The sequence below is a fragment of the Oncorhynchus kisutch genome, linkage group LG18 (genome assembly GCF_002021735.2).
Source record: "Oncorhynchus kisutch isolate 150728-3 linkage group LG18, Okis_V2, whole genome shotgun sequence".
NCBI lineage: Eukaryota > Metazoa > Chordata > Actinopteri > Salmoniformes > Salmonidae > Oncorhynchus > Oncorhynchus kisutch.
Genome location: NC_034191.2, coordinates 50998433 through 51008970, shown reverse-complemented (window position 1 = coordinate 51008970; position 10538 = coordinate 50998433).

Genomic DNA, 10538 nt, shown 5'->3' with positions numbered 1-10538 from the left:
GGCTGGGTTTCACATGTATCGGCAAGACAGAACATCAATCTCCGGTAAGACAAGGGGTGGTGGTCTGTGTCTATTTGAGTCTGTTTTACCTCAATTCTACCAGCATGTCATGTGCAACCAGAGGAAAAAAAACTTGAGACCAACTCTCCCCCATCCTCCATTTGGCTTATCTGACCATAATTCTATCCTCCTGATTCCTGCTCGCAAGCAAAAACTCAAGCAGGGTGTACCAGTGACTTGCTCAATAAGGAAGTGGTCAGATGACGTGGTTGCTAAGCTACAGGACTGTTTTGCTAGAACAGACTGGAAAATGTTCTGGGATTCATTTGATGACATTGAGGAGTATGCCACATCAGTCACCGACTTCATCAATAAGTGCATATATGACATCGTCCCCACAGTGACCGTACATACATATTCCAACCAGAAGCCATGGATTACAGGCAACATCCACATTGACCTAAAGGCTAGATTGAATTCTACTACATGGGATCTGAAGCTTGTCAGATGTGGCAGGGTTTGCAAACTATAAAGGATTATAAAGGGAAACTCAGCCGCATATGAGAGCACCAGCTGTTCCGGACGACTGTGTGATCACACTCTCCTTGGGCGATGTGAGTAAGACCTTAAACACGTCACATTCACAGGGCCAGATGTATTACCAAGATGCGTACACAGAGCATGTGATGACAAACAGTGTATTTACCAACATATTCAACCTCTCCCTGACTGAGTAATACCTGCATGTTTCAAGCAGACCACCATAGTCAGTGTGCCCAAGAACGCCAAGGTTATCGTAGCACTCATGTATGTAGCCATGAGGTGCTTTGACAGGCTGGTCATGGCTCACATCAAAATCATCATCCCAGAAACCATAGACCTTGTCACGTTCGTTGAATGGAGGAGACCAAGGCGCAGCGTAATTTCAATACATCTTCTTATTTAATGAAACGAAAAGAACAAACTTACAAAACAACAAAACAAACGTGAAGCTATATATGATAAGTGCTGACACAGGCAACTAACAAATAGACAATAACCCACGAAATACCCAAGGAATATGGCTGCCTAAATATGGTTCCCAATCAGAGACAACGATAAACAGCTGCCTCTAATTGAGAACCAATCTAGGCAACCATATACATACATAACACCTAGACTAGTAAACACCCATAGACATACAAAACTCCTAGACAGGAACAAAAACACATACATCACCCATGTCACACTCTGACCTAACCAAAATAATAAAGAAAACTAAGAATACTAAGGTCAGGGCATGACAGACCTACTACAATTCACATACCGCCCTAATAGATCCACAGATCATACAATCTCTATTGCACTCCACACTGCTCTTTCCCACTTGGACAAAAAGAACACCTACATGAGAATGCTGTTCATTGACTACAACTCAGTGTTCAAAACCATAGTGTCCTCAAAGCTCATCACTAAACTGGGACTAAACACTTCCCTCTGAAACTTGAGCCTGGACTTCCTGACGGACCGCCCCCCAGGTGGTAAGGGTAGGCAACAACACATCTGCCACGCTTATCCTCAACCTCAGGGGTGCGTGCTTAGTCCACTCCTGTACTCCCGGTTCACCCATGACTGCATGGCCATGCACAACTCCAACACCATCATTAACATAGGAAGGAAACCTGGCAGTGTGGTTCCAGGGCAACAACCTCTCACTCAACGTGTGCAAGACAAAGGAGCTGATCATGGGCTACAGGCTGAGCACCCATTCCGTTCGACGGGGCTGTAGTGGAGAGGATCGAGAATGTCCACATAATTAACAAACTATCATGGTCCAAACACACCAAGACTGTCGTGAAAAGCGCACGACAATGCCTATTTCCCTTCAGGAGAATGAAAAGATTTGGCATGGGTTACTCAGATCTCAGACTTGGTCCATGACCGCTTGGTATGACAACTGCTCGGCATCCAACCGCAAGGCGCTACAGAGGGTAGTGCGTATGGCCCAGTACATCACTGAGGCCAAACTTCCTGCCATCCAAGATCTCTGTACGAGGCGGTGTCAGAGGAAGGCTCTAAAAAATGTCAGACTCCAGTCACCCAAGTCATAGACTGTTCTCTCTACTACAGCATGGAAAGCGGCACCGGAGGGCCAGGTCTAGGTCCAGAAGGCTCCTTCAGCCATACTGTAAAACTGCTAAACAGTTAATCAAATGGCTACCCAAACTATTTGCATTGACCCCATTTATTACGCTGTTGCTACTTGCTATTTACTATCTATGCATAGTCACTTTACCCCTACTGTACATATTACCTCAATTACCTTGCCGAATCTGTACTGGTACCCCCTGTATATAGCCTCATTACTTTTTAAAATATTTTATAAAAAATAAAAAAATACATGTTTTTTTTATTTTTTTACTCTGCATTGTTGGTTAAGAGCTTGTAAATAAGCGTTTCACGGTAAGGTTTACACCCGTTGTATTCGGCACATTCAACAAATATAATTCGATTTTCTCATCAGATTCCTGTTTCCAACTCTCCTGTATGATCGCTGTGATTGGTCCGATCTATGGCAACTCTTAAAGACTGACCAATCGAATTAGCATAGAAGAGCTAACTAGGCAGGGTAGCCTAGTGGTTAGAGTGTTGGATAATTAACCGGAAGGTTGAAAGTTCAACCCCCCCCCCAGCTGACAAGGCACTAATCTGTCATTCTGCCCCTGAACTGGCAGTTAACCAACTGTTCCTAGGCTGTCATTGAAAATAAGAATTTCTTCTTAACTGACTTGCCCAGTAAAATAAAGGTAAAATTAAAACATATGTTTACATTCCCAATGGCATCCTATTGCCTGTATTGTATAGTGTACCATAGGGCTTTGGTCAAAAGTAGTTCATTATATTGGGATTAGGATGCCGTTTGGTATGCAGCCTCTGTGAGTGAAAAGAAATCCTCAAATTTACATTTTTCCTTTGAGTTAGTTGCTTCTCTCTATTCTCAATGAGAAGGAAATGGATTGGAGACTGAGAGAAAAAGTGAATTAAGCCTCATAATTGGCAGGCATGGTGTTTGTTAGCGTTGATTCGTCCTGATTTGCAAATGGCACCCTCATCCCGACAAAGTGCACTACTTTTGACCAGAGCTCTCTGAGCACCCATCCAAAGTAGTGCACTATATAGGGAACAGGCTTCCATTTGGAACTCACGCTGTTTCCACTCAATCAGTGAGCCTGCCTTCTCCTTCTTCTAACAACAGTATTTGCATGCCTTTTATAATACCAGCTGCTAGTCATTTAGCTACATGCTGCATGGCAGGCTGAATTTGCATGGAGACTATTTGCCTTGTCTGCTGACTGTTGGTGTTGGTGACTGATCCCACTGCAAGCCTCACACAGCCTGACACCTAAAGGTGGGAATCATTCTTGATCATTCAATATGGGATCTGTAAATCGGTTCTAGTGCAGCCGTATGGGAGAGAGACACTTCAATGTGACTGTTTGCTTTGCGACCCTTCCCCGGTCTCCATATTAAGACTAAGCATACCGCATCCTTGGTGTTGAGGGGCTGCAGGGTAGCCTAGCAGATGCTGGTCCATCCATCTGTTCACCAGGTAGGGTGGCCAGCCGCGGGACGCTGACACAGGTCAAGGCCAGGTCACAGAGACTCAGTGGGGGGATGCTCTTTAATCGCCAACTATTGTAGAATATGATTTGAGAAACATGGTGGTGCTATAGCTTACTCTATGTACAATGTACAAGATTATGTTTAATCATGAACTTACTAGCAGCCACAAATATTATAAAAAGGTAACTATCAACATTAGGATATGCATAGGAACTCATACTCTTGTGTAAGCCTTATTAAAGATACAATGTGTCAGTGTTCAACCATAACATGTGTTGACAATACAACATAACAGATTAACTGGACTTTTGCGGGTGATTAACTGGACTTTTACTTTTGCGGGTGGCCAACAATAACTATCTGTCAGCCACGTCCCTACTAAGATGTGCCTCTTGTTTTCTAATCTGACCTGGTGGATCATAGCTCAGTAACCCAGGATCAACAACGCAATTTAAAGAAAACAAGGGGTTGTTTGTGACCCTGCTGGCTGGGTATAAATAACGCAACGTGTATTCTGTCCAATATTTATGCAAATTGGCTTGTTTTTAACCCAGCATTTTTAAGAGTGTGTTAGTTTACGACTGCAGCGCTCCATTTCAAGGGCAGGACTTTGAATAATTCATCACTATGCAAATGTTTTTTATTTTTTATCTGTCTAAGGGGGAAATTACTGTGACCTTCTATGCAAAACAAGAGAGTGAGGGAAGTGAACAAGTAGGGAAGGATAGGGAAGAGAAGGAGAGAAAGAGAATTGAGAGAGAGAAAAGGCTTTACATAAAAGTCAGAAAATCTCAGCCTTTGAAAAAATGACCATATGTTTCGATGTGATATGGAATCAAGGCCCTTTGCTGTATTCATGAAACTATTCACAATCAATGCAAGCACGATCCATTAAAGATTCAACTAAGTTTGACCTGTGAGCTGGGACTTCTGCGCTGCCCAGTGTGTCTGAGCCGAGAGGAGATAGCCATTTAGACTCTTTGAAGTTGCGTCGGCTACCGATGGGACCTGGATCAGACCTTGCCCCCAGCTGCATTAACCCCCTAAGCCCCAGCTAGGCTACGCCAACACTGAGTCAGGACAACTAAGCCTGAGCCTGCATCCCTGCCTGCCTTGATAGCTGGTTAGCTCCATGCTTAATCTCCCCACTGTACAGCCATGGGCTCAGCTCCATTATTCACACACACATTATTCAAACTTTAGGATTTGTTAGCACTGCATTTTATTATGTTCCTATACTTGGGATAAATTGACGTTGGAGGGTTCATGTTAAGGTCTATGCTGGGGTACTCAAAGTCCATTTACTAAGAATTTAGGGGGTGCTGAGCACATTATCTCCTTGGTTCCTCTGCGTTTCACTGTCTCTGTCTCTGGTTGTCTGCTGCATATTTACCCACATATAGATCAAAATCACAATATGAAAGTTATCGGAGACACACACACACACACACACACATTTGCCTGATTGTTGGAGGCAGCTGTTTTGGTGATGAAAAGAGGCGAGTCAGAAAGAGGATTGGCAAGGCTGCGAAAAGCAGAGAATTTTTGACAGGAAAGGGAATTTAGAATTTAGATTTAGCCTCTGGCCACCCTAACAGGCTTCTCCGCTGGCAGCCCTATTCTATGATGACCAATTAAAGTCATTTTAGGGCCCGAGTGAAAAGTAGTGTACTAAATCGGGAATAGGGTGTCATTTGGGATATAGATTATAATGACATTACACTGCCTATCGGAAACTACCTGTCTGTGAGTCGCCAAGGGGAGTATTTTCAATAAAGCCTTATCCTATCAGTACATGGGATAAAATGAGACTAATACTGCATAACTCTACATGGAGAAAATGTCAAAACAAAAATCTGATTCTAAATACACTATATCCAAATCTCTGGTGATTAAAATAATTCCAGATTTGTATAAATCTTTGGTGATTAAAATAGAATGACATTCAGAATCCAACTGCAGATGAGAAGTCAGCAAGGTCAAATCCATGGTTTAATCATATAAAGAATTGCACTGTACTGTTCAATGTGTGCATTATAATTTATTAATAGAACTTGAAGATATTGAGGTTTATACAAATTCTTCAGTATTAAAAATCTTTTAGGGATCCCTTCACCCCATTCCCGCTCGGATCCCGGATTGATTTGACAACATCCTGTGAAATTGCAGTGCGCCAAATTCAAAAACAGAAATACTCATTCAAATAATTCATTAAACATACACGTGTTATGCACCAAAACACCAGCTTAATTTCTTGTTAATCCAGCCACAGTGTCAGATTTCAAAAAGGCTTTACGGCGAAAGCAGACCATGCGATTATCTGAGGACAGCACCCCGCATACAAACACATGAAAATCAGATTTCAAACAGGCAGGTGCTACACAAAAATCTGAAATAACGATATAATTCATGCCTTAACTTTGAAGATCTTCTTCTGTTGGCACTACAAAAAGTCCCATAAACATCACAAATGGTCCTTTTGTTCCATAAATTCCTTAATTATATCCCCAAACTGTCAATTTATTTGGATTCAGAAATACACCGGTTCCAACTCGCCCAACATGCCTACAAAGTATCTAATAAGTTAACTGTAAACTTGGTACAAACATTTCAAAGAACTTTCCTAATCCAAAACGTAAATAATTGATAAAATTTAAGACGGAATATACTGTGTTCAATAGAGGATCAAATCAACGTGGAGCGAGTTCCAGGTCGCGCGCACCAAACAAAAGAGTCCACTTGGCTTGACACTCAGACTGAACAGCCCTACTTTTTAATTTCCCAAAGGAAAAATATCAACCAATTTCTAAAGACTGTTGACATCTAGTGGAAGCCATAGGAACTACAACCAGGTGCCTCATAAATCTAGTTTCCCATAGAAATCTAATAGGAAACACATTGAGCTCAAAAAAATGTTCCCCTGGATGGATTGTGCTCGGGGTTTTGCCTGCCACATCAGTTATGTTATACTCACAGACATTATTCAAACAGTTTTAGAAACCTCAGAGTGTTTTCTATCCAAATCCACTAATAATATGCATATCCTAGCTTCTGGGCCTGAGTAGCAGGCAGTAAAGAGGTTTTAAAGAGTTTGAACGGTACTTTGGCATCTAGTATGTATTTTTTAAACCTCGTGCTTTGAGCTGGATGTGTCAATGTGTAGTTCATACATGCATAATCTACGCACAGAAATACTGTTTTAAATTAGCCACAAAATTCCTAAATTGAAAGTTACTGTTTTTTGGAACCTGTGCAGAGCCATTTCCCCCACATTTGTGCATTTTGAGGTCGGTTTGGCTTCGTTAAGATTATGAAAAAAGTCTGTAATATTTTAACATTCATGTATAATAAAATAAAACTATTATTAGAGATTTTGCATTGCAATTCCAAAGCTCCAAAACACACAAAACATTCCATCGTCTCTGTCAGGTCCACATAGTAAAATAGGAAATTACTATGAAATAATACAAATATTTCAGTTGTGTATATTACTTTGTTTTATTTCATGACTTTATAATTTTTTATTCCTTAAAGTCATCACCTCATCTCTGCTCGGGCAGTAGCAGTCAGCCATCCAGATAACCATCTAACATTATCTCTGTTCTCCCCATACTGTACTGTCTTTAGTCATCCTATTCAGCTAGGCTAGACTACCTAAGTAGGCCTATTCTGCAGAGCTGTCTGACAATAATTTGACTTTATAGTAGATAAGGCATACTTTCATGAACTGTCTCTATCTCTCATCATTGGGTTGTGTACATTCCTCTCTCATGCAGTGCTGTCTGCGATCTGTGTGTATCTAACCTAACATAGCAGGCGTTAAAGTGTATCCATCTTTGTCCGAGACGGAAAAGAACAGGTGCAATGGATTATGATCATTGTTGTTAATTGCCACGTTTCTGTAGGTTTTATATTTCCATAATGAAAAGTACAACTCCCTTCATCCCAGTGTCCCATATAGGTCTCCTCTTCATTTCCCTTGTGAATTATTTTATTTCTCTCTAGAGAAACGGCACTTTTGGGCTCACAAAAACAACAGAACTAAATGGAAATCAAGTAATTGAACCAACCTCGGTCAATTACTTGTTTAATATCTGAACAACTGACATTTTGGTTAATTGCTCAGCACTATAGAGCGAGGACTTGGTGCACCTATCCGCACGTGGCAGACAGTACACAATTTCTGGGGACCACTTTCATTCGTGAGCGCTACATTCAAAACTACTGGCTGAAACTATACAAAAGTTTGACAGTGCATCTGTCAGAGTGTGAATTCAACCGAAATGTACTCAAGCCTTTGAATTATGGACACTATGACAGTTCAACAGCAGTTGGGTCTTACTCTTGAGTGCAGGACTGAGCCATCATGTACATTAACAGAAGAGTATATTTGCAATGTAGATACAGGGCTTTATGTTTAGTTCTGGCACTGTCGGACCACCACCTGGCGTAGCAGACCCCTGAAGGGCACACTTAATGAAATCACACGCTGTAATGTGAAACCCACATACTCACTGACAGGTATTCATTTGGCCCCAGGAGATGTGTGAATGTGTGTGTATTAGGGGTGGAGGGATGCAGATTCTAAGCCTTTGTCTCGTAAAGTTAGCCCCTGACCATCCCCTTCGCCTTCTAACACCAGTTTGCATAGAAGTGTTTGCATCTTATAAAGTGCACCTCTGGTCAAAAGTAGTGCACTATACACTGAGTGTACAAAACATTAGGAACTCTTTCCATGACATAGACTGACCAGGTGAAAGCTATGATCCTTTATTGATATTACCTGTTAAATCCACTTCAATCAGTGTAGATGAAGGTGAGAAGACAGGTTAAAGAAAGATTTTTAAGCCTTGAGACAAGTGAGACATGGATTGTGTACGTGTGCCATTCAGAGGGTGAATTGTGTCGTGACATGACTACCATTAATGGGATAACTGTTATTTTATCAAATCAATTAACTATGTTTAGTTATTACGTGATTCAATTAATCACGTAAGAATTAACTCATGAGTTGCACAGTGGTTTAAGGAACTGCATCTCAGTGCTTGAGGCGTCACTAAAGACACCCTGGTTCGAATCCAAGCTGTATCACAACCGGACATGATTGGGAGTCCCATAGGACGGTGCACAATTGGCCCAGTGTCTTTCAGGGTTGACCGGTGTAGGCCGTCATTGTAAATAATAATTTGTTCTTAACTGACTTGCCTAGTTAAATGAAAGTAACATTTTAAAAAATGCAATCTTGGGGCACCACGGGAAAATTTATTTAACAAGTTACTATTTCCCAACTTAAACTAAAGATATAAATATATCTTACATTAATAACAGTCCATTTTTTTATTATATTTACATCATATCAGTCTCATTCTGAACGTTGTTGACTTCAAATCTGCACGAACCCTAGTCTAAATGATGATTCAGCGATACACAAACTGGCTTAATTACTTATTTACTAACTAACTAAATCATCACACAGAATTACGTAAACACACACAGTATAGGTTGAATTGATTACTAACGTAATGCAATGAAAAGTCTCTAGTGGACTAACCCGATATGACGGCTGGATACACAATGCAAGGGGTGGGGAAAGAAAGAGCGGGAGAAGGAGAGATAAGGGAATTCAACTATTGTACATACAGTTGAATAATACACCCTAACAACCGATCATTAGGATTTGAAATGCAACAAATATTTACGCTTAGATGTCTTTGTCTGTCGTCTCTCTGTTGAAACCCATCGATCCGTCTGTGACGAATAGTTTGACAGAAAGTCTAAGTCTCTGGTTGTCCACCAGAGGTTATATTATATATATATATATATATATATACAATATATTATTATATTGTTCTGGAAGTGTTCGTTAGACTGGATACATCAGGCATTTGATAGGGAAATGTTCTTCTTTTCTCGTCACGTTACATGCAGAGCTTCAGCCAGTGCATGTCTATATCTAGACTTCTTCTCTGTTGAGTTTCAGAGGGTCTTACCATTTCGTAACATTCAACTCGGTCACGCTGCACGTATACTGGTCAAGTAGTTTTAAACCATTTTACACGCCAGTAGCAACCCGGCAATGTACTGGTCTTGTAGTTTTTAAACCATTTTGTAAAGTGTGGACCAAATCCTCACGTTCTCATGTTTTGGTCTAATGTAAATTTTGTTAGCAGTCCTTTTATGCCCTCACCTTGGAGGGCAGTTCCATCAAGTTGCCACAATGTCTGTGCTCACATGGGCGTGGCTACTGACTTGGCAAAAGTCTATATGAAAAACAATTATCTCATTTAGAAGGCTAAAATAACGTTTCATCTTCTCACAAATAGTTTCATATTTAACCATATAAGTTCCACAACATTTAGATGAAAATATGAAAAACTGGGACGTATACATTTGTAGAGTTAATGTTATTTCATTATACCGTCCTTAATGATATCACAAAACAACAACTGATTTGACATGATTATTGTTTGGATCCCCACCAACAATTCCCCACATTTTTTATGTTAGAAATATTGTTTCAATTTGGAAAGCTTTCAACACATTGTAGAGTCCATGCGCTGACAAATTGAGGCTGCTCTGAGGGCAAAAGGGGGTGCAACTCAATATTAGGAATGTGTTCCCAATGTTTTTCACACTCAGTGTAAGCTCCCCGCCCACTCAGCCTGTCTTTTCAAACTTTCTGGAAGTTAGCTATGCGAGAAAAAGTACATTATAAAGTGACTATTCAGGACTTTAAACATCTTAAGTGGAACCACCATTTCACTAACTGGTGCAATAAGAGATTGGAATAGTTTATAAAAATGTATGTTATTTATATTTGAGAAGCATAAGATTGATTAATCAATGCAAAAACATATTGAAATCAACCTCAACTAGAAAATGCTGGGAAATATGATAATGACGGCCGTGGTGTTGGTTCAACTCTGGTTATTAAA